This window comes from Ambystoma mexicanum, chromosome 4p (assembly GCF_040938575.1).
Source record: "Ambystoma mexicanum isolate Mex_15411 chromosome 4p, UKY_AmexF1_1, whole genome shotgun sequence".
Lineage (NCBI taxonomy): Eukaryota > Metazoa > Chordata > Amphibia > Caudata > Ambystomatidae > Ambystoma > Ambystoma mexicanum.
Window position 1 is genome coordinate 344634112 of NC_090927.1, and position 24129 is coordinate 344658240.

Genomic DNA, 24129 nt, shown 5'->3' on the forward strand with positions numbered 1-24129 from the left:
TCTGGGTAAAGACGAAAATATGGCTAAGCGGAAGAAGGAAACAAGAAAAAGAAGAAATATATTTTGCCTTTAGAGTGCTTGGAGAAAGGGTGCCGGTACCAGTTACATTTGACTATTTCTGCTCAGTTCCTATAGGTGCAAAGCTGATTCTCTTACCATGTTTGTTTTAATTCTGTGATCCTTCTGCCATGATAGGCGTCCCGATCGAGTGGATGACCTTGTTTAGCTTTTGCTTGCTATTTATGTTACGATCGTGTCGCGATGACGTCACTGCGCCGCGTCCCGTGATCTAACGTGGCATGATGACATCATCGCACACGTTTTAGTTGTTCCGGCGGCCATTTTGAAGCGGTTATTTTCACTTAACTCTGATCTTACTGTGAATTCACTGTGTTTATCCAAGATTCTGATAATACTTATTTTTTCAACTCCTGATTGGTCAAATTGCCTTAAATACGTTATTTTTGGCTGATTAAGATAAACATCTATTTAATTTAAAACAAAATGTTGTTTATATGATAGTATAGTTTTTAGGTTTTACTAATTCTTCGGTATCTTTCTATTTGTATTTTTATATAGAATAATTCCGTATAGTCTATTTTTATATTTTTGGAGACCCATTTTAATTTACCTTTTACCTTTGTTTGGTTTTCCCAGCGATTAATTGGTAATCTAACAGCCAAATAATATGTTTTGAACAAATCAATTCAAACTTAGCATGTTCATATATAAATTATAAGCAATTGGATTTATCCAAATATACATTTTCATAGATAGTAAATAATTATTTAAAGCCAATTATACATTTCCATACCAATTCAATTCAAACTTAGCATCTTCATGTACAAATAATAAACAATAGGTTTTGGCCAAATTTACATTTTCATAAATAGATGCTTATTTAAAGCCAATTATACATTTCCGTATCACAATTTAAACCTGTGACACAGGTATCCATGATGCAAATCCATTTACATTAATTTTTACGTAACAAATCCTCCTTGTTTCCTCCTCTCGGTGATAAAGTCAATTTCTCCAGGCCAAAGATTTTCAAATTGGAAATGTTAAAATTTGGGTGTTTTGTGATTATATGTCCCGAAATGGGAGATCTCAAATCTTTGTTTCTGATTGCTCTTATATGTTCGAATATTCTCATCTTTAATTTTTTTATGTTACTCCCAATATATAGTTTCCCACAAGTACACTCCATGTACCTCAGATGTTGAAACATCTAGTGACAAGGAAGCACCTTCAACGAAATCTATCTCAGCAACATCCATTCCAACAATTGATCTCACACCAGAGAGCAATCAAGCCCCTAAAACAAAAGAATGTCCTTTTTTGGAAGAAGTACAAAGACACACGAAAAATTCTCGAATAAGCAATCCAATGAATCATGGACCACCAAAACAACAAAGATCTCAAAATACCTCTCACGAAAACACCATAGAGGTAGTCGAAGAGGAAGCAAAACGCAGAGAAACAAATCAAGAAGTAGAAACAAGAGCACAAAGACAAGGGAAGAGAAGGTGAACCTTATAATTAATCTTTTCATGATTTGTTTCTCCGTGTTTTGCTTCTTCCCCTTAGCCATATTTTCTACTTTACTCAGAAATTGGAACAAGAGGCATTGTGCCTCATTACAAATCGCCCGGTACGGAAACAACGGTGACTGTAAACCCGTTGCCACCGTTGTTTCCATGCCGGGCGATCACAACTCCTGCAGGCGGGAGGTGATGTTCCCGCCAGGTCTGACCTGGCGGATTTAACACCGCCCGCCTGCAGGCGGATGAGGAAACACCGGCAGCATTACGAGATGCTGCCAGTGTTTCCGTGATCCCCATTCCCATTGAGTCCCAAAGGACTCAATGGGAATGCGGCTTAACACCATTCCGCCTCCGTGATTCCTGGGAAACTGGGGTTGTAATGCCCCGGTAATTCCGGGAATCATGGAGGTGGAATGGTAATACGAGTCTGGCGGTAACCAGGCTGTTTTACCGCCTCGGTTACCGCCGGACTCGTAATGAGGCCCAATCTCTTTAACAAGTTATCAAGCTAATTCACTTGAACTTACCAAAACTATTTGGATGAATGTCAAAATCTTTAATTGAGTGAGTCAAAGAAAAAACTTGTACTTAACCTATTTTTTTTAAAGAGGCATGAAAAAACAGCCAATACTAAAGTATGCTATTAAATCTTATTTAAAACGTAATTTTGGTTTTTCTTTCTTTTTTAGAAAACATTTCCTCTCCTGATGAACCATTGTTAAAAACAATGGGGAAACACGTGTCGAGAGCGACATAGTAAGACATAAAAATTATTTAATTACCAAGTACCAAGGATCAGTATAAATCATTTGGAAGAGCTACCAAAATAGGTGTGGAGATAACACCTCCCATATAAACCATTTTTGAAGAGCTACCAAAAAAGGTGTGGAGATAACACCTCGTATTAATTTGTATTTAGGATCTGATATGAGGAAACACCTCATATAAATTTGTGTCAAGGATTTGTGTATAGCAATTTGTGTGGAAACCTTATACCAATCTGTATTGAGGATCTGTGCAGAGCAAATTTATGCGGAAATTATAAGGTGTGAGGAAAACACCTAATTGTAAACTATTTGTTATTTTATCCTTTAACATATTGTGAAAAATAAAAAGAAAAAAATTTAAACACAGAAATGGTATGACTCACCGTTGAACAATTCTTTGAACTAGGTTGGCGCATGTGAGTAACCTCTCTAAATCCTTTTTTTTCACTTGTATTGCATCTGTGTAGCAGCCACACAGTTTTGGAGAAAAACACATGCGGACAACCGAGCACACTTATTGTAAATTGTGCATCTGGCCTTTTTTTGTTTTATACTACAAATTAGCGGTCGCCAAGGGAATACTTCTTTTTTTTGGCTGTAAAGTTTCTTATATGAGTCATTGCTGGAGTTTAGAAAAAAATGGAAGACTCACCTCTTCATCTAAAAAAAAGTTGACAATGCTGGATTTCCGTCCTCTGTTTCTGTATTATTCTATTACCTGCGCCCAGATGCAATTTTTTTTGCCCGGTTCCCCTCTTGTAGATATTCACATTACACATTTCCAAATGCATACAAATACAGGCAGTCGCGAGGCCTGATTTACACGGCCGTCACACGCAGGGTGCCGTGGGAGACCACAGACAGTCACATGCGGCACAGACAGCTGCTCTGGGGGGGGGCGGTGTGTCAGGTTTTTAGGGTCACCACCACCATGGGATGCTGGGCACTTGGCCCTCCACACCCCATGAAGGGTGCCACAGGGATGCCACGATGTGCCAGCTACAAGCCTCCATCCCAGGTCCAGGGATCCTGCGAAGATTCTGATTGGGGTCTGACCTTAGGGGGACGAAGCACATACTGAGGCTCCCTGAGGCGATTGATGTTCAAGCGACCATCAGACAGGCATAGCCTCGGGGTGAACCTAGGGCTGCAAGGTGTGTTTGAAGTGTCGAAGATCAATGTCCCTTGCAATTCACATTAAATCTCTTAGCTAGCTGTGTTTTCAATGACGTGCGAGCCCTGTGATCCACCATCAAGAGTCATAGGCAACTTGCTTTCCGAGACCGCCCGGCACCCCGTCAAGCTTCCTCACTTGGGAGTCGGCTTGGAGAGGTGGATGCTCATCGCTCTCTCTCTCTCTCTCTCTCTCTCTCTCTCTTGTGCTTGTGTGCGGGGGCTCTCCCGGCAGCTTAAGCCAACCGAGCCAGACATCCCCTTCCATCTGCTGGGCCACAGGTACTCCAGGAGGGAATCCCGGCCCAGCGCCTGGTCCCCTACGTTCCACAGCTGCAGACCACGCCACTGGCCGGTCTATAGCTTGAGGGGGTGCCCCGGGCTGTGGGTGTGCACATCTGAGTCACAACCGAGGTCAGGCCCTTCTGCTGTTCCACCATTAATAATCCTTCCGCAGGTTAACCTATGGAAACCTTGCTACGACTTTTACTTCCTCTAGATATTCAAGTTTGATCAGCTTCTAGGGGCTCCACCAGAACCCGATACGAGAACCTCACTAAACCATCCAATCGATAGTAGAGATGGCCAGTATTTACAGAGGGCAGGGACTTAATCAACACAAGCTTATAACCCACACCCACACAGGACCATCCTATTACCCTTGATCATCAACATCTACATGGTGTCATCCCACCCCTCCCCACAGCACCCCCCCTCCCCCAGGGATCCATGCTTGCAAGCAACAACATCCACATCTGCCAATATGCAGACAAAACTCAACTCTACCTCACAATCTCCTCTATTAAAGACACCCACGGGTAAAGGTCTGCCACACATTGTTGACCTGGATGTCCAGTGCATACCTAAAACCAAATTCCTCCTCCTCTCCAATAACACAGAACAGACCCACATGTAGACCTGGCTACCCATCATGAACCTAGAGGGCTCCACCCCACTGTGGTCATCATGACCCAAGTCCATGAAATTCCACATGGACAGAAACCTTTCCAAAACATACATAGCAAAGAAAACCCACACAGCTTGATACCAACTCTCTTGTGGAAAATCAGATCCTTCCTTCCAAACAATAACTTCTGGTCCACAATACAGTGCCTTGTCCTTTCTCACCTTGATGGTAAAAAATATCCCACTCACTGACCCTCCCACCTCCATCCTGGCACCAGTGAGAAGTGTCCTTCACGCCATGGCCTGTCACATCAAATGCCAACATATGCCACCCACAGTCATCGAACTAGATTGGCTTCCCCTACAAGCAAGCATTGCCTTCAAGAATAGCTTAAATCATTTATAAAGCCGTCACTTTGTATACTCCCTCCAACCTAACTGACAACAACACTGTCCCACACGATGGCAGGATCTGACCAGACAAGAGATGCAAAAATGCAAAAAAAGAAAATCAGGAAACGATCATTCCCACTGTTCGCCCCCAGGCAGTGGAACCTCATAGCTGTCAACATTAGACTGATACTCGCCCTCATGCAAATCAAAAATTAGCTCAAGTCCCTCCTCTTCAAGGAGCACTTTCCTCATGCACCTTAGGCACCGCTGATCCCACCTGACCCAACCTCACCCCTAATCACTTCTCCTGTTACTTTATTGTATTTAGTACAGCCCTGCTGTACTTGTGCATCCTAACTTGTATTCCTTTTAACCCGCTATTGTACAGTGCTTTGCTGCTTCTCGAAGCTAGTTCAGCACGCAATAAAAACCCAAAAGAAAATCTTCAGAGAGCCTGGAAAATAACACCTTGTTTGCCCACACAGCACCCATCCAACATATCTCGATGTATGTCAACACAGTGTGCAATGCCACACACGTCTTCCTTCAGTTATTTGTGGGCTTGTTTGCATTTCTCACAGAGCCGACTCAAGGTTACGATCAGGTGGTGCAGTGGCACAGGGGCGCTGCAGATAAAAGGGTGCTGTAAAGCATAATGTACATGACACTTTCCACTGTGTGGGATGACGGCACCCTTTATCTGCAGCGCCCCAATGTAAAGTGTCAGTCAATTACTTTTTATTCGTGAGTCAATTGACTGACACTTTATATGGCAGTGAGTGACAGAAGCACGGCGCCAGCGCCTATTCAAGAATCGCCTTTGCATTCTTTTATTTCTTTGTAACCTAGGAGTCCAGAGGGGTAAGCGCCCAAAAAATCGCGATCAGGGCTCTGGTACACCTGGGGCCGGAACTGGTTTCTCAAATTATTTTTCGAACGATATTACTCTGAAATTGCAAGTGCTTGTTTGGCAACCCATACAAATACCCCATACAGAGTTCACAAACCTGCCTCTGTGCCTCACTTTTACAGGCTCACTTCCTTTACTAACCGAAAATAATGAGATCGGAATCAGTGTTGAATTATAATATATTACCAAAGTTGGACAAAATGGGATCAGATGTTGCCACATCCAAATGCAGTTTCAAAGCGAGCAAATACCTAGATGCAAATGAGAAGAAGCAGTCCCCGCGCTAGTTTGTTGTTCCTTCTTCAGTTGCAACGTGTCTAAAGATACATGAAAAACAGATTGAAATAATTATTTATTATAGTGGTCGTTAACTCTCCGGTGTAACATGAGATTCGTTTATTATTTTACCTTGCCTAAAGAGAAATGGGGTTATTTAGTGTGGGGCGGAGGAGCTGTAGTTCAGTAAGTTGAAATGATTAAGCAGCCCTACACCATGGCACAGCCCAATTTGTTATTGCTTGAAGTGTATCCTCTTATCCCTTCCGAGTCAGAGGTTAAGCTCCTTCTCAAGAGGTTAATTTGTTGCCCAATTCCTGTGTTATGTGATACTGTCCTGCTACTTTTTCCAGGGTGCCAGCTCCTTTCTTTCCTCAAATTGAGAGCTGCTTTTTGGATTCCAGAAAAATGTGCTTATGATCAGTAAGTGGCCCGGTGTGATCCGCCATTGCGGAAGCCCAGTGTGGCACCCTAAGAGGTTAACACGTGTAATGAATGTCAGCAGCAGCAGCATTGTGATAGCCGTCCCAGGAACAGATGGGGAGTGCTCTGATAGCACCCCAGGGCAATGCTGTGGTGTTGGATATCGGGAGATGGTGTTTAGGTAACCTCAATTACGTCTCTCCTTGATGACCTCCAAGGAAGAGTAAGGGCCATTCGGAACATACATAATGAAATGCTGACTGATCTCCTGAACCCCCAAACACTCGTATTAACCAAGAGCTGACTGGATTTATTTTTCGAACAGTGTGATTTATTTTTGACTTGTTCTATGAATAACCAAGAAGTTAATAACATGATAAAACCACATGCCTAGCGTGATCCAGTGACTTTCCTCTCTGGCAGCGTTGGTTATTTGCCACACTGTATAGAGATACATAATTCGTTCCTTTGGCTTTTTAGACTAATCTGGGTTAAGGCCCTTGTTTTGCAACCAAATTTATGTCTGGCATATAGATAGTAATGAACTGACAACCACTTTTAAATGATAAAACTGGGTTCCTAAATGTATGTTTATTGCACCAAATCCGTTGGTAGATCAGAAATATCAAATATTTGTAGGACAGAGTGGAATGTTTTATTATATTCTTTTGTGAAATGCGAGTGGATTCATAACTGAAGTAATCCTAAAAGGTGTATGATGGGATGTGATAACACAATCTGGAAGGATGGGGTGGGAAAATGGTAAAGACATAACGTTTTAATTTGCGATTGCCAATCCTCTTATACCGCCTCGTCACAGACGTTACATAATGATCATGCTAGTGTCCTCCCACAGGTACCTGTAAAGTGCAAAAACAGCACTCAATTTGACCAGATAACCTTTTTTGAGGGGCCTTGCTTGTATGGCACTTTTTGTGATCTATCCAAGCCACCATACTGTGGATCAATGGCCCAATAACTGCGATTACGAAAAGTAGGACTTGGAATAATGAGATTACTATCTGTGACTCATCTGTATGTTCTATTATTTTGAAATGTATATAACGCCCTATATATCATTGGTGTGATCTCAAAGCGCTTGTGGGTTGAACGCCCTTTGGCACCGTGGTCCAGGTCAGTCGAGAAAGTAGGGTAGAATACAGTGCTTGGATGCACTCAGTATGTGTGCAGCCATTGTGATTTACATGACAGTGGCTGCATCCTAACACTAGATGTGGTGGCAGTGAGAGATCAGTCGAATGTGTGCAGTCAGGTGGTTGGTCTCTGAAACTGCATTCTGGCGGTGCTAGGCCTGTGTAGGACGTTTGTGTGCAGCTAGGCCAATTATTTTGTGGGGTATAGCTGCGTTGTAAAGGTTGTTGTGTTCGTGGAGAGGTTTTCGTATGAGTGCAGCTAGGCCGAAATTGATCAAGGGGTATAGCTGCACTCTGTTTGTTAGTGTAAAGTGGAGAGTGAGCATAGTGGGAGGAGCAGTGAGTGTCTGGAGTGGATGATTTACTCTTAGGAGCCCACTGTTCCTAGGTTACTTTCTGGGTCTGGATGAGCTGGCAGTGATCGTCCTCCTGTTTCGCGGTAGCGGTACTCTGAGGTAGATTCACAGGTTGGACCGGAGTAAGTTATGATTTGCAGGTCTGAGGGTCAATATTCTTAGGATCAGCACTATGTATCAGGGAGCCCATTTTCCTGGTCACTGCGTGTGGTTTATGGAACAGGGTAGGTCTTGACAGGATACTGGGTATAGGTCAGGACATATATTGCAGCAACGTAGTCCTACCGAGGCATTGGTGCTAAAGGACAGGCTGGACAGAGGCATTGTAGAGCCCGGTTTTACTGCCTTGGGAGGGTTTGTATCTTAGGTATGTAGTCGGGCAAGGTAGAGAGTGAATGGGTATGATCAACTTGATGGCACGAGAAGCTGCTTGTCCTGTGTAGTAGAATATGGAAGTGGAGAGTCAGCAGATGCATATCTTAGAGTCTGCAGGACAGTCAATCCAAGTCTTTTCGCATCGAGGAAATACCCAAGATGGAGGAATACATCCTGCTACACAAACAAAAGCAAAGCAAGGGCAAAAAGTGTTGTAGCAAACAAACATACTTTTAGAGAGTACATAAATGTATAAACATGAGGTAAAGCCCAGATCATAGCCCATATTTTATTTGTAATGGGAGATGAGTGTGTGAAAAGATGCCATTGTTGCTGCCCCACATGCATAGAGTTATGTGCTTGGAGATACAAGATCATCCAAACCTGCATCTCAAGAGACAAGAGTCAGAGGATGCCTGCTAAAAACTAAAATGTCTAGTGTATGTCTAACACAAACTGTCTCTAGCGAGGAGGGGGAAACCTGCAACTTAATCCACATCAAGAAAACCCAGCGAATGCATACCACTGCCGAAAGGGAAATGCATAGGGAGGCCTGGTGTAAGAGCCAAATGAACCCAACCTGACATTTTTTCATTCCATTGCTTGAGACAGGTTGTGCATGGAAGCAAACCAGGAAAGAATAGAGCCAGCAAATTTCCCATGTCAGCACAGGAGAGAAGTTCATATGCCTTTGGTGGAAAAATTAGCAATGTCACTGGTGGACTCTTGCAGTGGGTGGCAGGGTAGACAAGGTGACTTGGAGCCTCCAACCGTTGCATGCTGCTTGGCCTAGGGGCTGTGTGGGGAAGATCGCTGGGGCACTTCCACCATGCCACAGTTGGGAGGTCAGAGCTTTCCACATGATGCCATTGGGGTGAAGAACCCATTTAAGCAATTATGTGGCAGATGTTGGTTAACCACGTCCTAAAACTCATTGTCCCCTTAAAGGATCCCCAGTGTAAAAGCACATGCCCGATGACTTAAAGTGGTCCTCACATGCATAATTGTCCGGGGAATAGAGGGATGGGAGAGACCAGCACCCAAGCTGCCCGTCTTTGAGCATGCACAATGTCGTGTTTTCATTCCAAGGTGACTAATGGCCCTCTTAGAGGCTTGGTAAGTGCATCACAGTAGCCAAGTGACATCACAACTACAAAACCTGAAACAATTATAAAATTCAAAGGCCAGCAATTATGACCTTTGAACAATCATAGGAACAGATGCAGAACCAGTGGGAAGGGTCAAAGCCCTATATAACCACGGACGTTAGAAGGGAAATGTGTGTGTTTGAAGATGGAGGCAGGAGGCAGGATAGAGAATAGGAGGTTTGTAGTAAGAGGTAGGAGTGGAATGAAGAAGTGTAACAACAGTTCCAGGAAGAGGGGAGTGAAAGTAGCACTAAGGTAGAAAGAAGGGGTGTAAGGAGGAGGAAGCCCTAGCAGGGTATTAGGAGACGGTGTTAAGAAAAGAAAATACATTGTAGAGAGCAGTATGACAGAGCAAGAGAAGGTGGATGAAGAGTGTCAGGGGAGAATGCTAAACTCCAAGCGGACAGGGGTGAACCTAGTGGAGGGGGCGTTTTATAATGAGCTCGTGACAAAGCATCAAAGAGGTCCAGGAGTAGGAGAATTTCTCTTCGGTATGTGCATGTGAAAAGTCATTGAGAAGGAGAGAAAGATTGGGTTGCTTGGTAGCAATGCCAGGACCATGAGACACGAAGGTGTGGTGCTGAGAACCATAGAATGGAGCCCGTGGAATCCGTAGGGTGGCCTCCTGATTGGCAGAGACCCTTTGCCTTTACGAAGGTCAGGCTCATTGTCAAAGCCCGGTACAGTTGCAAGCTGTGACTACTACTCTAGACGTGAGATTGTGGGAGGCAGCCCACCATCACCATACACAAGCTTCTGAGATTCTGGCCAAGAAAGTAACTAGCCAAAAGTGACCAAAAGACTGTGAATGAAAGGGGTAGTAACCTAAAGCTTCTTTCAGAAAATTCTGTTGAGAGATTTCTTTTTGTTTTGGGAAACCCTAAGGTCCAGAGCTATCCTGGTAGCAAATCCAGGGCCCGGTTTTTCAATTCCAAATAAAGTAAACACTTGTTTAACCCTATAGTGATGATCTAACTCTTTGTGGAATCTATTTGGCTTTGTGGTAGCGTGTAGGGCCAACTCGAGATTGCCAGGTGCCAAGAACCCATAGAGTAATGAACAGCTCAGTCTCAAAACATGGGCTAAATAACTGTGGCAGATACCATTGAGAAATGTGAGAATTGAGAAGCTGCATGTTGGAAAACTGACACACAGAACCCATAGTGAACTGAGAAAACAGTTGGGAATGTAAACACTGAATGGGAAGAAAATATGTACCACACCTCTCGCAAACTGAGAAAATAACAGCGTGCTGAAAAAATATATGTTCAGAAGCAGTCTGAAATAATCTGATCAAGCTTTTGGGAATTGAAATTCTGCAAGTGGTAAACTCAGTACCCCTTTTAAACTGAAAAAGCCCTTAAAACACTAAATATGTGACAATTAGGTATCTGAGGCTCAAGGCTAAAGCACTTAAATAATCAAATAAGTTAAGATATGATGTGATATATTTTATTTGTATCGCGCTCGTACACAAGTGTTTCAGAGCGTGACTAGGCAAGGGAGGGGGAACAGAGGAGAACACAACACAACAACAACGATCTTACTAGGCCCAGTGACATTTGAGAACGCGCAAGTGCATGGGAACGGGAAAAGGGAAAAAGTGCATGGAAGGGGGAGAGTGGAAAGTGCGGAGCAGAGGAGAGCAGATAAATAATAATAAATAAATAAAAAATAGAAAATGGGGGCAATAAACAGTGGTAGTGCAGCCAGCAAGTGGCAAGTGCTGTGTTTAAAGCAGCAGACTGGGTAAGTCTGATAAGTGCAGAAAAAGAAGACAAATGTGGGGGGGGGCTGTAAGGGTACAGATGCAGTCACCAGTGCAAGGAGTGGCCAGGAGGCAGTGCAGGAGGGTGGCAGGGTGAGCAGGTATCTGGGCCCAGGGGACAGAGGGTGGCCAGGTGCACAGTGCCAAGAGAGAGCAGATTAGCAGGGGAGAGGGGGAGCGAAGGCGGAAGCAAAGGGGAAGGTCTTGAGGTTCTTACGGAACCGGAGATGGTTTTCCTGAAGTTTTAGATTGGCAGGGAGGCTGTTCCACAGGGAGGCCCCAGCCGAAGATAGAGATCTACCCCCCAGCTTGTTTCTTTGAAAAACGATTGACCCGGATGGAGTTAAAGGTAGAGGAGCAAAGAGCTCAAGAGGGGAGGTATTTGCAGAGGGATAGCTGAAGTTATTTTGGACCCAGGCCCCAGAAAGCCTTGTGGACAATGCAGAGGGTTTTGAATTTAATCCTTGCATCCACTGGGAGCCGATGGTGAGATTTCAGGGCGGTAGAGATACAATCCCAGGGCTTGAGGCCAAGGACAAGTCTCGCAGTCCTGTTCTGGATAAGTTGCAGACGGTGGAGAGTAGAGGCAGGTAGATTTAGAAAGAGGCTGTTACAATAGCCCACCCTAGAGAGAACGAGAGCCTGGGAGACAGTGAGCTTCTGAGGGAAGGAGAGGAAAGGCATACCTCTGAGGAGGTGCAGTAGGAAGTTTGACTTTTTAGAGACCTCAGAGATATGGGTGGAGAAGGAAAGTGTGGAGTCAAAGATGACCCTGAGGTTCTTAGCCTTGCAGGTAGGGGTAGGAGGAGGGCCAAGGGAGGCCGGCCAGAGAGTGAGGGAGAAGGATGGAGATGGTGTGCCGATGAGGAGGATCTCCATCTTGCTGGCATTCAGACAATGATCATTGGCGGCACACCAATCTTGGATGGCAATAAGGCAGTCAGAGATGAGAGAGGGAGAGGAGGTGGAAAATGAGTTGATTGTCATCAGCGTAGCACTGGAAATTTGAGCATAAAATGGCAATGCAGCGGGCGAGAGTTGCCAGGTAATGGTTGAAGAGCCAGGGTGAGAGGTTAGACCCCTGGGGAATCCCACAGGTAGAGAGGAAGATAGATGATAGGAAGGACCCCAGTTGGACCTGTGAGGAAAGAGGTCAACCAGGCCAGTGCCTGATCAGTGATGCCCAGGTTATCACGGAGATGGTTGAGCAGGATGGTGTGTTTGACTGTGTCGAAGGCAGAAGAGAGATCAAGAAGGATGAGGACGAGGCAATGTTGGAGTCCAGGTTGGAGAGCAGATCTTCACAGATATTCAGAAGAGCTGTTTTCGTGCTTCTGGCCGCTCTGAAGCCAGACTGGTGGTCATGGAGACAGCCAACAGAGTCTGAATGAAGGTTAAGCTGAGAGATGGCCCGCTTTTCCAGGAGTTTGCCCAGAAAGGGGGTAATGGAAATTGGGCGATAGTTAGCCGGACAGGAAGGATCAGCTGTGGGTTTCTTGAGAAGAGAATGCACAAGGGAGTGCTTCAGAGAGGAGCGAGGGTGTCAATGTGGTCCTTGATAGTTTTAGAGGAATGGGGATGAACCTGTTTTGACGAGGCTTTCATAGATCGGACCTTTCTAGCAACCTCGTCAGGGGAGAAAATAGGAAAGGAAGAGAAGGAAGGTGGGGGGGTGCTTAAAGGGGGGTCTGCAAGCACAGACTGAGAGGGAATGGGGGGGGCAGGAGAGGAGAGGGTGGACAGAATGTCCTGGGTTTTTGAAATAAAGCCCAAGGCAAGGGCATTGCAGAGAGCCTGAGAGGCAAGAGGAGGGGTGGAGACTGCCGCAGGGTTGGCAAGCTCCTTGCAGATTTTAAAGAGTTCAGCAGAGTTGTTAGATGCCGCAGAGACACGGGCTTGAATGTGGGCCCTCTTCTTAGTGCGGACAGAGAGTCGGTATTGCCTTTGGAGCAGGCGACAGGCCAGTTTGTCAGAGGATAAACAAGAAGCCCTCCATTTCCTTTCAACCTCCGTTTAAGTGTAGCTAGGTCAGAGTCATACCAGGAATTGCACTTGGCTTTGGGCTTCAAGCGGATCCTCATGACAGGGGCAAGAGCATCAACAGTATCAGAGATAGAAGAGTAAAGAAGGGACAGTGTTGTGTCAGGGTGTGAGTCAGCCAGAGGAGGAGGAGATGGGCGAGAAGATGGCAGCGAAAGCCTCAGCTGACACGCTTCATAGGTCGGATGTCCGAGAAAGTAAGTGGCAGTGTTGGGGTGGGGTTGGCTTGGGGGGGGAAGAGAGTGCGAGATGGGCGGAGAGAAGGCAGTGGTCACTCCAGGAGAGAGGAGCGGTCAGAGGGATAGAGAAGGGAGGCCAGGGGAGATCAAGACATCAAGTGTGTCTCCTGCAGAGTGCGTCTGTCCAGGGGGGAGGATGGAGAGGGAGAGGGAATCGCAGAGGTTGCAAAGAGCAGATATGGGGGACAGGGAGAATCGAGGTGGATGTTGAGGTCACCAAGGAGGATGAGTTGCGTGGTTGAGGCCAGGAGGGAGGAGGAGAGGTCAGCCCACTCGGAGAGAAAAGAGGTGATTTGCCCGGGGGGGCCGGTAGAGAGTAGCAACAGTAAGGGAGTGCTGGTAGAGATTGAGAGCCTGCAGACAAGGCATTCAAAAGAGGAGTAAATCTGAATCGGCATGGTAGTGGCGAGAATCCACTCAGGAAAGATCAGGGCTATGCCCCCTCCAGGTCGAGGGGATCTGGGTGCGGAGAGAATCTTGTAGGCCTCAGGGAGTAGAGTGTCAAAGCTTGTGACAGAGCTGGCCGTGAACCATGTCTCCGTAAGACCGAGGACATCAAGGTCCAGTTCTTCAAGGAGGTGGCACATGTCAGAGGAGTCTTTGACAGCAGAGCGAGAGTTGAGAGTGGCAAGATGAAGAAGGTTGCCAGCCTTAAAGACGTTCCGGGGAGGGGTACAAATCAGAGGTACGCCCTGCAGAGTTGTGGAGGTAGCCTGTATAGTGGAAGAGGAGGAGGAAAAAGTGGGCAAGGTAGCCAAGGTCTGAGAGGAGGGGACAGCTGGAGATGAGAGGAAGTTGATGAGGCAAGGGAAGCACCTATCGAAGAGGAGGAGATTGGCCTGAGGACCTTGGACCATGATAGTTCCATTTAGGTAGACATTAAGGATGACACTGGAGGAGTCGAAAAAAGCCATGAGGACATCCCAGCGAGTGCCACCATTAATGGGAGAGGAGGAGACAGGGCAAAGCACAGAGATCATATGGGGGATCCATAGATCCGGCGAAGGGACAACAAAGAGGATGTCAGTGAGTGTTTGTTTCGAAGAGGCACTGGTATAGGTATCAGGGATAGGAAGACCAGGGTTGGAGGTCAAGATATCCTTTTTAAATTTCTTTTTTCCAGACTTCGTGAGAAGGGAAGGATAGTTGTAGAGAAGCAGTTGGAATGGATGGGAGAGACAGAGCGCGCCATGAGTGTAAAAAGGATGGAGGCAGAGGGAAGAGTAAGCAAGTAAAGCAGTATTGAACAGTCACAGGGCTAGCAGGTTACAATCAATGGCCAAAGTTAGATGCAAAAAATACACCAAAGTTTAACTTGCAACTAAATAAAAAAAATACACTCAGGTAAATACACTCAGGTTTCACTTTCAGCTAAATGGGAGACCAGTAGTTAAGGAATTTAGATTGGTAATCAGATGGTAGATGTGAATATAGATAAAGCTTCAAATGAGTACATAACAGGGAGAGTTGAGAGTACTCTCTGCGAAGGGAGTACAGGTAAATCAAGAAGGAGGGAACTAACCCAAACAGAAAATGATAGGAGAGTCATGGCAGTCCAATAGTCAAGGGGTAGCAGCATCAGTGAGGGTTTGGCTGTAGCGGTAATCTCATGTTGCAGCCTGTAGAGCAGACAGGGAAGTTGACAGGGACCTTAAAAAGTGGACCTTGGAAGGGGTGGACCGGCTGAAGCCTGCCGGTCCACCATAGGCCAATATGATGCTGCAGGTGACCAATAGGCAGGCAGAAAAGGCAGTTGCTGGAGGCCACAGGGAACCTTCAGTGATAATAAAATACAGCGGCCATGTTTGAAAAGCCACGAGACCCCAGGAAAGGCTTTCTGAAGTGGCTCTCACCTACAGAATGAGCATGTGGGCAGCAGACAGGAACATGTGCACAGATGGAAAATGTGTAGAATAAAAAAAGAAATGCTGCGGTGTGCTTTTTTCTTTTTTCCAAATTTTGCAACAAAATTCCGATTTTTCATTTTTTTTGGCCCAAGACAAAGTTCCATTTTCAAGATTGATGGCTGCAATGCTCCTACCGCATGTGCAAGGAGCGGGTACAGTCTGTAGATGCTCTATCCTCAGTCATTGTTCAGATCACAGGCAGAGATCAAACCAACACGAGCTACAGAGGAAAGAAAATCCTCTGGAAAGTTGAAAAAACTTTAAAAAACTCGTAAAGAATGTTGCCAACTACAAAATCTACAAATTGAGGAAGCAACATTTTGACCCAACGTTGTGTGCACTCACTAATAAAGATATGCTTACCTAATACTATAGACTCTCATATATATTCAACCTTCGAGATCTCTCACCATCACGCGCATCTGTAGAGAGACCGAGCAATAAAGGCTTCATCCAGTATGGATAACATTTCAAAGGGTCAGAATGCAAAGTCACCAAAACACCTTTTTTAGTATCGGCCCTGAAAGGAGTATCAATAACTGCTCTGCACCTCTGGTAGTACCAGATCTCTAGTAATAATCTCATGTTGGATTCTTCTCCTTCTGTGTTCCAAACTAAAGCAGAGACAATTCAGGGACATCTTTAGGAGAGGTCAGGGACTCCAATGAGCTGGGAGACAATGAAAGGATCTTTTCTGGAGTGACTAACAGATGCCTTGGGAGAGCTCACAAATAATTCTCACACAGAAGGGGACTATCATATCCATAGCAGCAGACTTTCAGGAGAACATCAGGATTAATAGGAACGGATGGAGAATATGCAATCTCCCCTTGAGAACATCAAGTTTAGGGTGTCACAGCTACAGAGGCAACCGGTGCCAGAGCTGCAATCTGTATATCGTCAATTCATTCACCCTTCCTCTGCATCACCTACAGCAAATCAGAACAGTCTCAGCTGTCTACATAGACAGAACGAGCAACTGAAATCCCTTTAAGACACAGATGACCGCATGGGCCACATGAATTCTTGAATTGAAAGCCAAATTAGAGCATGCAACGGATTCATTAGCATGGAAATCAGTCTTCTACTGTGTAGAGTTCACTGACAAGACCACACTACATTTAAGCACATCTTAACCACCTACATTTACTGGAATGGATAATGCCAAATACCTCCAAGTCATATATTTTGAGTAGAAACCTGCTCTTATCATTAAGCTGATCATTTAGTTGAAATCAAGAATGTTTTTGGTTTCGTTAACACTGACGTCTCGAGTTTGATGGGAACACACAGTGCAATAAACATGGAAATTGTTTTTCAGGGTCTTTTAAATACATGCAGAACATTGAAAAAAGAGTGCCTACACCTTGTGCCTGCCATCACGCAACGCCGCATTGGTTTCTTCTGCAGTTGTTGAGATTTTGTTTTAAGTGAATTGGCTTGGACAGGGTCTTGAAAAGTCTATTAACATGGAACCATCCTTGTTTTTATTGCCTTTTCGAATTTTCTTGTTTGCACTTAGAGGCTTCCAATCCTTCCAACCCCTCAGCATTTAGGGTCGAGGTGCCACAGTTAAAACAAGCTTATCCATTTGGAGGGCATAGCCAGAAGAAAGTTGACAATGCAAAAGTGAACATAGTTGAAATGTCTGTGGCTGATGCTAGAATGTAGGCTAGGAATTCATATTATCAGGACAGTCAGGCAATCTGTTTCAGAGAACCGCTAGTTCAGCTGGTGCACTAAGATATGTCGGATTCTGGCCAAAAACTCTTTGCTTGCTTGGAAGGCTTAATCAGTTTGAGAATGAAAAGTTTACTCTTGCTGATTCTGGTAAATGATCTTGGAGTGCTTAGAAGGGCCCAGGAACAACTCCAATAGCTTTTTAGTGTGTGTATCAGCCAAGCTTGCATTATTGGCATGTTAGGCTGGCATCATAGGAGGTCGCACACCTCATGCATTCTTTACGGCGGCCGATGACATTCTTGAACTTGGGCTAAAAACTGAGCACTATGTGCTTTCTGCATCTTGTCCCGGAGATGGGGCATGTGCATCCTATTCTTTGAAATGTAGTTTTAATTATTGCCATGCTGACATCTGACCTAGTCCAAATTATGGATGTGGCAGTTCTCACAATTCTGATAGGTCCTCTTCACCACGTGATGATAGTTCCACCTATGCACTTTTGTCACTACACCCACAGTCATTAGTGAATACGCCTGCATCTGGAGGCCATGCAACTACAGTATTTAAAGTGTCAGGTTCACCCCCTCCTTCCTACTCGCCTTTTTCCCTTGTGTTTCCCTGTAATCTCCTTTACACACTCGCAGCCATCTTTTGGCTCTGTCACTTTGAACAGTTGACTTGGCAGTCCCGTATTAATTCCTTGGAGATTGGCTAGAGATGCCTACAAACGTAAATGTCTCTCAAGCCACCACGCTTCTAGGGCTAGCCCGAGCATATCTTCTAGCCATGACACTATCATGCACCTTCCAAGTGCAAGAAACTGCCTTCTCTGCAAAAAATGCTTGTTCACAGTAGATCTATTTTGCCTTTTTCTGATCAGCATTCCATTTGATGCACTACTAATCATTACACAGGCATCACAATTCTAAAATCACATGCGGTCTGATCCCTTCTGCATTTCTCCAATTGTTTTTATTCCCTTTGCTTACGCCCCCGTTTCTCACATCTCATATTTTCTCTTTTCCTTTTCGTCCACAGACCAAGCTTTCGTTACCCCAAGCGTGAGTACAATATGTCTTTTTCAGCAAAAACCTTGGCACACTCAGACCACGCCAGTGGTAATGAGCTCAGTACAAAAGCTCTTTAATATAACCTAACACAACATAACAGGCAGATCAAATCCAGATATTCCCTTAGGTGCTTAATCAAAACTGCTATCATGTCTTTGGAGACCCCTCACAGCCATCATCAGAGTAGAAAAAAGAAAGGGGAAAACTAGGTGCCTGCCTTCTAGGACATCATTTTCATTTTGTTCTTTATCTGAGAGTGAGACACCCCTTGGCATCTAGTGCTAGGAGACGTGTCTGTTGTGCCTTTCCTGTTTCACTGATTCCTGTTCTTGCGACTTGGAAGGCGGTTGCCTAGCTCAAACTCTCCCACACAGGAAATAAGAAGATCTCTGCAAAAATGGCAAATACATTGTTCTTTTATAACACGCTTAATACCAAAGAGTGGTTTCTAAGCACGGGATCGTGATTGGACAGTGTTGCGCTGAGTTGTCTTGCTTCCAATACAAACGCGGTGTCCCTGAGTTATCCTTCCTATCCTCATCTATCCTTATCCACGTCCAACGCGAATCTGACTTCTTTAAGAACTGTCATATCAAATTTAAAGTGAGATTTATTCAAGCTAAGAAAACCTTTGCAAATGGAATTGTATTGGCAGGAGATTCTCAAACACATTTTTCAAACTCTCTCTTAGAAAGCAGGACATCGGCTAAACCAACTAAGAATACAATAACAGGCTGGCTTCCGGAAATAGTGTTATCCAGGAAGCCTAAAACTGACATACTTTGCCATTCAATAATGGATCAAAAGCAAAGATTTTCCACTTCTAATCCTAGAACAATTCTTAACTGTAACATATTTAGTTTTGATTTTAGGGAGGATTCCCTTGTGGAATTGCAATATATAGTTACCTCTGTCAGTCCCACTACCTGCCTGGTTAATTTATGACTTCCACATATTGAACAGGACTGTATTGATGGGTTCCTGCCTTTTCTACTAACTTTTGTGAATGGCTTTTTTACTACTGGTATTATTCCATCCCTTTAAAACTCTCCTGCATCTTGCTTTTGTTAAAAATACTTCCATGGATAATGATCTGCCAGACCATTATACATATTGCTAACATTCAGTTCCATATGAGAAGGTAGTATAGACTGCTTGGGGAATGCCAGTCGGAGTAAAGAACACTATGTGGCACTAAAACACCCTTTCTGGACGAAAGGGAACAATTGTTATGGAACTTGAACAGACATGAATCTTCTCATTTGAAGATCCTCAATTTTTCAGCTGCTTTTGATACCGTTGCACATGGAGGTCTACTTCAAAGATGAGCTGTGTGGTGAGGGTGCCAAGTGTTATCCTACCCTGGTTTGAGTGTTTTCTCTCTGGCTGCTCAGTGTTTTGGAGGAAATCCACACTGACGTTTTTAGAAATGGTACCCCAAAGCTTTGTGGTTACTCTTTTATTGTTTAATCTTTATATAAAGTCGTTTCATGATTTGCTTTCGGACTTGGATATATTTGGTGTCTTTCCTAGGCAAATGATACTCACTCTCAATCAACTATACATGACAGTATTCTACTCTATGATGATGATTGTTTGTCTGATGTCTTCTCCCAAATTAAAATCTGTATGCAGAGTAACTGGCGCTGTTTTAAATACTGCAGTGACTGAGGGTGTCATAGTGATTTTATGTAAGAGCTCTCGAAGGCTTTGGCCACCCTCCTTTCAAGTGGAATCTCAGCCGCTTTCGATCCTACCTAAAGTAAAAGTGTTAGGGGTTTACTTTGTTTCTCATCTCGACCTTACTTCCCAAATTAACTTGATTGTTAGTATCTTCGGTTATTCAAACAAATATGTCGGTATTTGAATGAAGATAATTTGGGCACCATTGCCAGAGCCATAGAATGGGGAAAGTTAGTCTATTGTAATGCCATTTTATGTGGGTCTTCCCAAATCATTATGTTGGAAATCAGACATTGCAAAACAATACAGCTAGGACTGTTACCAGCACCACTTTTAGAGCTTATATATCCACCCATTTCACAAATCTACATTGTCTCCCTGTTTCTGCCAGAATAAAGTTCAAAATAGCAACTCTGCCTTATAAAAGGAGCCATAGAAATGCTGCTAGGTACATAATTAATAAATTGGTAATTTATGCACCTAGCCCTCTTCTCTCTGCCAAATTCTCGCTCTTGGTCCCCCCAGATGCAATTTGACTTCTTCTGGGGGAAGCAGGTTTGCTGTACAATGTGCACAATCTTGGCATGAGCTCACTGAAGCCTTGAGATCTGAATTTGACTTGTCACTTTAAGAAAGGTCTCGACAATTCTCTGTTTCATTCTTTTCTTCATCACTAATTTGTGTAACAGGACGTTTAATGTTTGTGATTCGATTGCTTTAATTCCTTTGAGTTCTGAGTACCTCACAATTATTTTATAACATAACATATTACAGAGAGCATAAAATGGCCCAACAAACAGTAGTCTTCAAATAATTGCTGATCTTCCGCCCCATTGTAGGTACCCCTTTTACACATTTGCACCCACTCTAGAAGAGTCTGCCCTCCATCTGGAAGTCTGGACTTTTAGCGCTCTGGAGGGATTTGCTTCCTATTCAATGCATCTTTCACTGTACCATAGCACTTTCCAGGTGTTGCACGTGAATATCCCAAGTGGGCCAACAGTGCCCTCACAGTCTGTCCCAAACTCTATTTTCTGGAGCCTGTTATGAGTGACTATTCTGGTTCTCCCCTTTCAAAGACCGACCTAGCTGTACAATTTAAGTGTCAAGAAGAAGAAAACAAGGTTTTGCCAGGAGCCAAGAATGTGAACCCCTGTGCTTGTAGGAGTAAGGTAGCTTATTACATTGTGACCGGTGAGCAAATAGGAAAAGATGCGAGAGTTCAAGAGACAAACTGGGGAAGTAAAGGAAATGAGTGATCTTAAAATAAGATTGTGTTAAAATATTTGTTATGTTTTGATTATTTAGTTATCAGAGGAAGCATACATTCGTATTTCATTATGGCTGTGATAAGGAAAAGGGAGGAATACAGAGGTAGCACATTTTAGGATCCCCCATAGTTCACTATCAATGGCTATATAAGCAAAGGCCTGTCCAAGAGTATCCTTGAAGTACCCTTTAACTTATCTTATAGTTATGCAGGTCACGTTCAAAAGCTATCTGAAATAATGGGTGTACAGAAATAGGCACAGTTGCAATTTGGATGAAGATGGAAGGAATGTATGGTCCAAACTTGTGTATTTATGCAATTATTACAATTACACATTTATAAACTAGATACCACTACTCATTGCGATGAAAAATGGGAAAACAATTTGAAATTGTATTTTGAGTTCTAAATTCATGTCACTTTCACTGAGTCCAGCCAAAGTGTAGTAGTACTGCCATCTCAAGTGGGCTATGCACAAAACATGGCTCAACTGTATTTGTCTCAACAGATAGGAGCCCAGAACTGTCAAGTAGGAATGTTGTTTTGTGGCAGAAGGAACGCTTTATTTATCTACCATTGATAAAGTATTCACTAGTATGCAATATTTATTAGTGTGAAATTGAACTCGTGTCATAAAGCCGAGTAGGACACAGACATCAGACAATGGAATTTCAGGGATGGCCCATGGGGAGCCCAGCATGCTACATGCACAATGTAAATACACTACCACATGACTGCCACCATGTCTGCTGCACATATCACTGACATACACCTTACATAACATATGCTGCAAGGGAACAGGGTGCATGTGAAGCACAAGAAATGCATGGCAAAAGAGACACTTCATGCACAGACATTGAATAGACACATGCCGAGAAATGAAGGCGCATGTGCATGCACTAATAGTCCATTGACCTGATATTGTGCAAGTCCACCCCCACATCCTGACTTATGTCTGTGCCTCCCCCATGCAGGTGACTCTGGATACTGTTAGAAGCCAAATGGTGTCTCACCCACTAGTCCTCTGCGACCTTTCATCCAGGTGGCCATCGCATTTGGATCCAGTTCCTGGTGGTGGACCAGTGCGGGAGGATCACCTGGGTGAGGGGCCTTCGGGGAGTGGTGTGAGGCAGCCGATGGTGAGACGCGGTATTCCCCCTTTTTTGTTCATCTACCTCATCCTATTTTGTAGGATTCTCTGAGGTCCCCCCTTTTTTACACAAACATTGGGTCGAGGAAGTGGGTGACTGAGAGGAACAAGACTAACTCTCATACATCGTACTGGACATGTCCTGTTAAAGAATGTATGGTCCAAACTTGTATATTTATGCAATTATTACAATTTTATAAACTAGATACCACTACTCATTACGATGAAAAATGGGAAAACAATATGAAATTGTATTTTGAGTTCTAAATTCATGTCACTTTCACTGAGTCCAGCCAAAGTGTAATAGTACTGCCATCTCAAGTGGGCTATGCACAAAACATGGCTCAACTGCATTTGTCTCAACAGATAGGAGCCCAGAACTGTCAAGTAGGAATGTTGTTTTGTGGCAGAAGGAACACTCTATTTATCTACCATTGACAAAGTATTCACTAGTATGCAATAATTACTAGTGTGAAATTGAACTCGTGTCATAAAGCTGAGTAGGACACAGACAGCAGACAGTGGAATTTCAGGGATGGCCATACAAAGTCAGGCACTTGACTTCAAGTGCATACACCTGATACCAATTAGCTCTCCTCACACAGATACAAGGCAGACCCTAAAGACACACTCTGAGCAAGACGGAACACAAGTATGAGCAGGACTTCCGGGGCAAACGCAAACCTACTGGAGCAGAGCGACAAACCAAGGGACGAGAGCAGCGGATCGAAAACCCCAGGTTTTCCCTACTGGAGGTTGTTGCCTCCAACAGACCGCGAAAGACACGTTTAGAATGCAAGTGAAGACTACATTGTGTTTCAAGGATGCCAGCGACCCGCCCGGGTGACTGCAGAGTTGGGGAGGTGAGGCCAAGCCTGTGGTACTAACCTTGACTCATGAAGTGGAAATCTTAAAACCAAGAAAGAAACACACACAGCCGGTGAGTTGGCAAGCAACCTGAGAGACCGGTGTGTGTTAAAGAAAGTTTGAAGCTGCAACATATAATCGCAAGTGAAGGCTGCATGCATGTGGATGAGACGCCAGGAAAGGCCGACCTGTGAATGAACTTTGAAGTAAAAAAACAGCTCTGGAATCAGCGAGTAATGGAGTGGTCTGGCGAAAAGAAGTAGCCCCCTCGAAAATCTCTGTGAAAGGTGCATTGCTTGTGATGATAAAGCGAATGAAGTGCAAAAGCAAAGTAAGCAGAATTACCTTCTAGAGAAGGGTAGAGTGCAAGTTTTAACTTTTAGTCGAAGTGGTACTGCAGAGGTCTGTAAAGAAAGCCACGCATATGCAAAAGTCTTCGACACCCGAAAGTCGTATGAGCCGGGCTGAAGGAGACCCGAAGTGAAACACGCTTGGGGAAGGAAGCCCCTTTGCAGGTTTTGTTGAACTTTGTACAGAAGAGATTTGAGCCCAACAAAGGGGGACCCATGTGAACTGTGTTTGAAGAGGTCTGAGCACGACAGCGGAGGCCCTGTGTGAACTTTGTGTTGAAATATTATTTAAAGGTCCGAAAGAGACTAAGGTGGAAGGCCAGGCAGGCCTCGATCCACGTTTTGTAACTGTTTATTGAACTAAGAATCCAAGCCAGAGTGTGTCACTCTGCCTACAAGGGCCGCCTTACTCCGTGGGGTCTAACGTGGGGTTGGAGAGCTAATTCAGCCACCTTTATTAATTTGAACACTGATTTTTTCCTCTGCGTACATTTCTCCTTTATACACTTTTTGTACAAGAGATAGGACAGGCGTTAGGTTTTATTAGCATAGGCCATATTGATTTTGACAGACTCCACTAGGACTGTTTTGTTTATTGTTCGATGGTCGAGACTGCTCTCATCTTAGTTATAGGGCAACGTAGGAGTTTTTCCAGCCCCCCGAAACTTCAATAA

At 44.3% G+C, this 24129-nt stretch overlaps 1 protein-coding gene and 1 long non-coding RNA gene across 9 annotated transcripts in view; both read left to right on the plus strand.

Annotated features, from left to right (window-relative positions):
- LDAH (lipid droplet associated hydrolase) overlaps nucleotides 1-24129 on the plus strand; it is a 1186576-nt gene that overhangs the window by 356977 nt on the left and 805470 nt on the right. The window lies entirely within an intron of this gene.
- On the plus strand, nucleotides 1023-2684 carry LOC138452580 (uncharacterized). Its single transcript, XR_011260231.1, has 2 exons — nucleotides 1023-1529; nucleotides 2237-2684. It is a non-coding gene; the product is annotated as an uncharacterized lncRNA (long non-coding RNA).